A 7,418-nucleotide genomic window follows, 5' to 3' on the forward strand; every position below is an offset into this window, starting at 1 on the left:
CTGTTAAATATTACAGTTTGCAATTAGTTTTCGTGCCGTAGCGGCGCCGCTCGAGTACAAAGAGTTAAAACAGTTCACATATTTGAGTGGCTGTTTTTTATTTTCTGCTGTCTTCGAAACCTGCATTTTATCGATCGAGTATTTATTGGTAATGGCGTTCGATCTTGGAACTAGAACTCGTGCATGCAGGTTCCTCGAGAATCGATGCACAGATTAAGCCGTGACCAACGAAATTACCGGCTTCCGGCTCGTCGTACTCGAGATAGATACTGTCGGAAAATTATGCCCATGGGTTGCCGGTGATAAAGAGACAGGACAGGAGCCTCCAGTCGGACACGGCTCCAGGCTTAACGGCTGAGTTACCATCTCTGGAGGTTACCGTGCACGCGTTATAAACGATTCCGGTCCATATTGGCCGGAAACACCGCTGTTAATTACGGATTTTAGGACTCGCTGCAAATTACGTTACCCGCCGCCGCCTTGTAATTAATTTTCCTTCTAATTGTACATTAGCGTTGCTCCGCAGAGGGTTCGCGCAATTTAGAATGCGAAAAATCAGATAAATTCCGCATAGGAAAGTAAAAAAACAACATGTCGTTCCTTCTTAGATACAAATTAGACGTGAAGAAAAATATTAGTAAGAGAATCTTTCGGTATTCACTGTTCTTCGTGTAAATTTGTGAGACAAGTTTTCACAGTGCTTTTTTTTCTAATCGTCATACCTCAATTTGATGAACAGAAAATTCGGTTCTGTTTTGGTCATGACATTAACGGTTTCGTTACTCGGTTCCGCTTCCCAATGAACATTATTCCACGGACACCGCTTTTTCATTTCGTTGATTACTTTCTACAGTTCTTACCTCGTCTGCCTCTCGCCTATTTACCCTGACCTTCGGTATTCGATTAGAGGATTGGTTAATCCTTCCATATAGCGACTTCGCCGTGGATTTCGCTCGATTTTTTGCACCTTTGTCCGCGAGCCCACACAGCGCGACCGCCGTAATTCATTTTTTCGTCCGTCCATTTCGCTCCTTTCCGCAACGGAATGAAATTTTAATTGAAAATCCACAGCGGTACGAACGCTTCTCTCCATTGACGTTTCTTTGTCCGCGTTCTATGGGGTCGAAATTTATTCCGTCCAAGTGCGCACTCCGTTAGATCAATTAAAGTCCCTTGTAATTTCATTTTCGTGGAACGAACAAAATATAGAGATCGCGAAACGCGTTGTATTTGCGAGTACGTGACGAAGCGAACCTGAAGGTGTCCACGAAAGTTCGCGGCTGACCAACGACATCGGGCCGTCGCGTGGTGTCCCGTGAGAAATACCGTCGGAAGTTTCGCGATGTCGAAGTGGATCAGCATACAGTGACCGGTGGAAGCAAAAAGGAAGATATTTCTCCGAGGGCCGGAGTATCGAGCGGCGGGCGAGAATATTCGAACGTGGACTGTATCGTTATTTCGAGAGGCGAGCGAGCTACGTGCGCGGAGAACTTTGCCCATAAATTCTGTCCCAGTTGCGGGAGGCTAGGACCGACGCGACGGACGCGATAAAGAGCGCGCTGGGAAAGGAGGAAACAATTGAGAACGGCGAAACGACTCGTTGGATTGATACGTGGGATTGTTTACTGAATAATAAACGAGCGGAGCGCGGGTACATCGTCCGTTTCAGAAAAATGTGGTTATTTCATCTGGAAATGTGAAATTGAAGATGTACGGGAGTTAGATTGAAGAACTCGAGGTTTATTAAGAAATGAGAAGAGAGCGAGAAACTACAAGGCGATAGAATTGTGAGAGTGTAAAGGGTTTAAAAAAGTCTGAAGGAAGAGAAGTTTGCGAGATCATTAGAAAAGTTGTTTGAAGATAAGAACGTGAGTAACTGGGAGATTATACGAGAGAAGGCAAACAAATTGTAGCAGTTGGAAGTGGAGAAAAAATGAAAGTGGCGACAGGAAGATATACGACAAATGACGTAGCGCGGGATGAAGAGCGGAGTTGGGGAACGTCTTGTCTTAATTAATTTACAAGAGTATGCGCGGATGCCGGGCTACGCAGATTACGGAGCAATTAGCGCTCGACGCGCTCGAGATCCGTCGATTACGCGACGATTATATTCAAAAATTTCTGAGAACCTCGCGGGACCCGTCCCGGGAGTCGGCTCGGGTATGCGCGACGCTCCGGCAATTCCAATCGGAATGCAATTGCCGGGATCGATTTAGAAATGATGCCCATACTGGGACGAATTCCACGATTCCGATTCGTTATTAAAAAGGAACGTCGCGCGGTCGTCGCGACGCCGGTATTTCTCATTTACGGTCTCGAGATCGATCAGGATTATTCGGATAGACTTCTCGTTTCTCATGAACGATGCGACAATTTTATATAAGGGAAACGTGAGACAATTTATGGACGAACCTGAAAAGGTGGATAGCGTGGGGTGAGACACGTGGTAATTGGATTTCGACGCAACCGGCGTTTGTTTTCCTATAATTTCTACTGAAAATTACGGACGGCTGAAAGAGGAACGAGGCTGTCGCTCGCCTTTGCCATTGCAAAGCTATGCAAATATTGCTGGGTAATTGCTAGCAGCCGACGACCAAAACGTTGTCACTCCGACGCAAATATTTATCGTCTTTAGAACTAATTGGTTAATCGACAATCCTCGAAATTCATCGAGCGTACTGAGGACATCGAATTATGCGAATGTAATTTCAATCTGAAACATCGTTTTTATGATCTGTGGAAAGATCTGTCAGTCAAATTTTGGTCCAGCCTGCAAGCTTAATCAATGAAATCTGAATCTGTTATGTTCTATACGAATTCACACCTGTCGCTAGATGACCAACGTACTTTAACGAGAAAGGTATCTCCCGCGAAATCTTAATTGGCGTTTTAGTATTCCGACGGCGGCGGTAAGAAAATTTCGCAAGAAAGTTAGCAGCGCGTCTCGGCCCGAGGGAGATAATGCCTCGCGTTCAGAGTCTCGAGAAACCGCCGGAACCGCGAATCAGGATCGGAACGCGGAATTGCTCTAACACGACTGTCCACTATTTTGATCCTTACCGCCGACTTTCTCGCCCACTCCAGCCGGAATCATTTAAATTTATCCACCGCCAACTTCGACTCGTGTTCCCAGCTTCGAATCTAAACTCGCACACCGTCGAGTGTCGTTGTTTGTGTGCTACTACCAGATCGCTCGCTCACCGACGAGAGTAGAAAATAATTTTATGGCGCGTAACAAACGCGTGGTTGCACCGCCTAATCGTTTTCGTTCAATGGATCGAAGCTCGTGTGGCAAATCGAAACCTGATTACCGAAACGCATTCGCGCAAAGCGTTTTACGAACCGCTTCTAATCTTTGCACCGTTGTATCAACGCCGGCGGGTGGAGGCGCGAGCGGAGGGAGGCATGCGAACGAATTCACGGATGCGCGAGCGCGACACTGGCTCCCTTTCCGAATTCGACGCATTACGCAGCAGCAGCAGCAGCAGCAGCAGCAGCAGCACCGATGTTCCGATTCCCAGAATTTTAATTCCACATTTTTGCATCGCTTGCTCTGACATTTTTTATGGCAGCTGCATTTTTGGAACACGTTTTTCGAATGAAACTCGCGTTTCCTTTTTTCCTGTTCCTCTCCCAGTATTACCTTTCCCGACGCCGTCCGAATAGAAACATCTGTAATATTTAGAATCGTAGAATTTCAAGTATAGGACGTTATTAGTTTATTCGCACAGTTTTATCGAACATTTTCTCTTCGTATTTAAATTGTCATCTCGGGGTCGGGTCAACTGCATTTGAACGGAGCTCGAAAAATCGATTTCTCGCGATTTACGAGCCTGTCGGTGACCAAGCGTCCGATTTGGATCGAGTTCCGGAACTGAATTAATCTCGATCGATGCTTGAAGGGATACTGAATCATACGCGTCGCGCGACGCCGGGTCAATCGGCGAAGTGTCAAGAACGATCAAAGTCCGTGCACTAAAAGTGTTTACGAAAGTCCGCGTTTCATTCAAGTCGACTCTTTGCCCACGTCTTGAAATAAAGTCATTGAAATTTTTCTTTTCACGCTCGATCAAAATCTCCGTTCAGATCGAATTACGTGTGAAATTTGCCTCTTATTCAGGTGCATTCATTTGTACGATTCTAGACAACAGATAGCAAACTCCGCGAAATTCGATTCTCTCTCTGACTCGGCTGTCATCGCGACAAGCCCGGGTTTCAACCGACGCGAAGCCCACGACGTCGACCGATAATAAACTAATTTCCTGGCGCGGTTCGTATACCCTCATATGCTTAATTTGCCTCGCGACCGGTGCCACGTCGCTTCATTTTCCTCCCCGAAGATTCAATCGAGCGAACCTCTACCGTGAAAGGGCGGGAGGGCGGACGGGATCCCGCATCTACCGTGTTTGTCCGGAGCTCGGCTGAACCGCTGTTCACGTCCGTGTAAACGCGACGCGACGCGTTTCTAGGTGCCAGGCCGTCAAACTCATTTAGGGGCACGCGTGTACTCGTTTCGCGGTCGACGACGTGGACCACGTAACACGACCGCGAACCCATCCAACCGGTTATCCCGTTCCGCAAACTGAATCGATCGCCAATAACGGAGATCGACACGTGATTTATCTACTAGTATTCATATTTATAGGGTCATATCTATTCTGATTTGTTCACTAGTCACTGCATCATTTACCTCTTGCATTCCGAAGTACAATATTATACGTCCGACCATTGAGACCACGTGAATTCAGTGAGACGAATTTAATTATAACCTGTAGGATGCAAGTGTCTTTAAATGTATGTGAGATGGAATGAGTCAGGATATTTCACTAATTAACACTGGTTATAATCGATCCACTTTTATTCTCTTGGATCTCGTCTCGTAAGTAAGTTCGCCGATGTGTATCGAATGCGCACTTATTACCGACTCTCTGTCCTTTCTATATTCGCACGTATTTATACGTCGTCGCGAAACGGTTCCTCGCGATTGAAAAACCTACAACTCTACGCGGGGCAAAGGGGGAGAGCAGGTACGACGCTGCTAACGATATCCCCTAGGCCCTAGGCTCTAACGGACAAAGCCTACAAACCCGAAATGATTAAAATCCTAAACGACTTAATTATCTGAAAACAAAGGGTCATAAAAATTCGCACTATTTATGAAACATGGGAAAAGATTTTTTAATTTAAATAAAGAAGTCACTGTGTTTAATATCAGCTGAGGCTTTGCTCCATGTTGTACCGACGCCACGGTCAACTTCATCAGGTGTCTGATTTTACCCTGATACTCAACTCCTAATGAAATTACCCACGTTGTTGATGAAACACCCGGAACACCTCCCTAAGAAGCTTACCATGGCCCGTCCAGTTACTAAGCATTGATCAAAGAATTTGTAATTGAAACGCGACTTATACGTAACTTCCATTCAGACCGTTCGTTGTAAATGCGAGACGAATTTTATTTCACTTTATATTCAACATTCTACGAGATCTTGAGTTTGACGTTTTATAAAAATATTGTGCCGGACATTATTTGAAGTCCACTCGCATCTCGTGTAATAATGGTTTAATGAAAAGGACGAAAGTAGACGAGGTGGTGCCGTGTTTCTTTCCGAGGGAACGTGATAATTTCGCTAGGTGGATATTAATGAGATGAAAAAGTGGGACGTCTCATAGACGGTGATTAACGCTGGGTCTCTTGTAATCTGACTATGATGATGATTCTCTTGTGTCGCCATACGATCTTTCAATAACGGTGGGATAGAATTTAATACCTGTATTGCGAAAGTTGCCTTTCATATAATTTCAAAGAATATTCATATGATATCTAATATCGAGATTTTTCAAAATTCTGATATCAAATGAATCGTGTCGTGTTTGAATTTCTTTTAGAATCAATGATAATAGATTTTTTTAGTACATGACGTGATAAACAGCATTCATTATTGATCCGGTTCGTTCATTTATTTGTGACCCATTTGAAACAGGCACCTCGAAGGAAATTTGTAATACGCTTTGACTAACTGATAAGACGTCATAAGTTTGACTCGCTTTATAATTCATTCGGGTCGTGACAGTTTTTCCGATTAGATCGTCTAACGAACCCTCAAACGGAGTCCTGAAACTGTCTTATGCAGCGCGGCTGTCCCAGTTTGATTTATAAACGGACGGCGTCACGGAAGACACTCGAATCGGAAAAAGGAAGCGGGTTACGTGTGCAATGAACGAGGTCGAGGGGATCATTAAGATGTCACTGGCAAAAATCACCGTTTAACCGTGCCAAGGTCGATTTGCTGCCCCTCGATGCTAAACTCGTTACTTCTTACAGTACCTCGAGTGTCCTTTCACGAAGTCTCTGTTCAGCTTTTTTATGAAACGAAATATCGAAGAGACAAAATTACTCTGGACGTGTGAAGGACGTCTGTAATGAAATCAGAAAATTGTATGACGTTCAGCGGTCTAATCATGAAATCTGAAATACGTTGCTCGATCTTTTAATTGGCGATCGATTCATACCATTTGTGCACGCGAATCGATTTTAACCGTAAACGGTTAGTCGCAGAAGACGTGGTAGACGTTGGTAGTTGGCGACAAAGAGAATTATCCTTAATTCTCCGGGCAATCGATGACACCGTTTTCAGGGAAGTTGGAGAACTACTGAAGGAGTTTGTTCGATGAACGCTACCCTTGTAGAGCGAACCTCTCCTTGCCCTTTGTCGCTCCGCTATTATTGCACAATTACTGTTAAACGATCTTATGCATTGTCGCCAAGTTTCGATAAGACAATGAGTAAATCCTCTGCGATTCAAGCTTTCTGCCTAAAATCGTTGCTTCCGATTTCGAACGGTTTTGTCATGAATAGTCGTGGGTTTAATTAATTTCTGCGTCCCGATGAGAAATTATTTTATCCGACAGTTTTCGCATTCTTGTATAATTTTCGGCTCCACACGCGAATAGTCGTGCGGTTAATTAATTTTGCGTTCCGATGAGAAATTATTTTATCCAACGGTCTTTGCATTCCTGTACAATTTTTGGCTCTACGTACTCGCGTCAACCGAGAGATTTAAAGGTGTATTGTCTATACAGTCGATCCCAAAAGTTTATGCACTTTAGAAACCCATTTTTTAAAAAGAAATCAGACGTTGGAAGAACAATGCTAATAATAAACAACAACAAAAAATTTTCGATTTTTCCGAGATTTTTCCAAGGGGTACCCCTTCAATTTCTTCCAAATTTTCGTTTTTGACCAATAACTCACAAACCGTTGGACATACGGAAAAATTGCATACGACCTTTCTTGTAGAGGACGACGAGATCTACAATTTCCATGTAAAAATTCTTCGCTAGCGCCAATAGTTAACGAGTAATTTACAAAAAACTGTTTTGTCGTTCTTCGTCCATAACTCTTTAAATATTAATGC

The 7,418-nt window shown here is 44.1% G+C and overlaps 1 protein-coding gene and 1 long non-coding RNA gene across 6 annotated transcripts in view; one reads left to right on the forward strand and one right to left on the reverse strand.

The window, feature by feature from the left end:
* LOC108622188 (EGF like, fibronectin type III and laminin G domains protein pikachurin) overlaps positions 1–7,418 on the forward strand; it is a 116,550-nt gene that overhangs the window by 39,759 nt on the left and 69,373 nt on the right. The window lies entirely within an intron of this gene.
* LOC113463971 (uncharacterized) lies at positions 974–4,908 on the reverse strand. Its single transcript, XR_003388806.1, has 2 exons — positions 4,691–4,908; positions 974–3,672 (listed from the first exon to the last, which is right to left on the reverse strand). It is a non-coding gene; the product is annotated as an uncharacterized LOC113463971 (long non-coding RNA).

The sequence above is a fragment of the Ceratina calcarata genome, unplaced genomic scaffold, assembly GCF_001652005.2.
Source record: "Ceratina calcarata isolate Rehan_Ccalc_2016 unplaced genomic scaffold, ASM165200v1 scaffold21.2, whole genome shotgun sequence".
Lineage (NCBI taxonomy): Eukaryota > Metazoa > Arthropoda > Insecta > Hymenoptera > Apidae > Ceratina > Ceratina calcarata.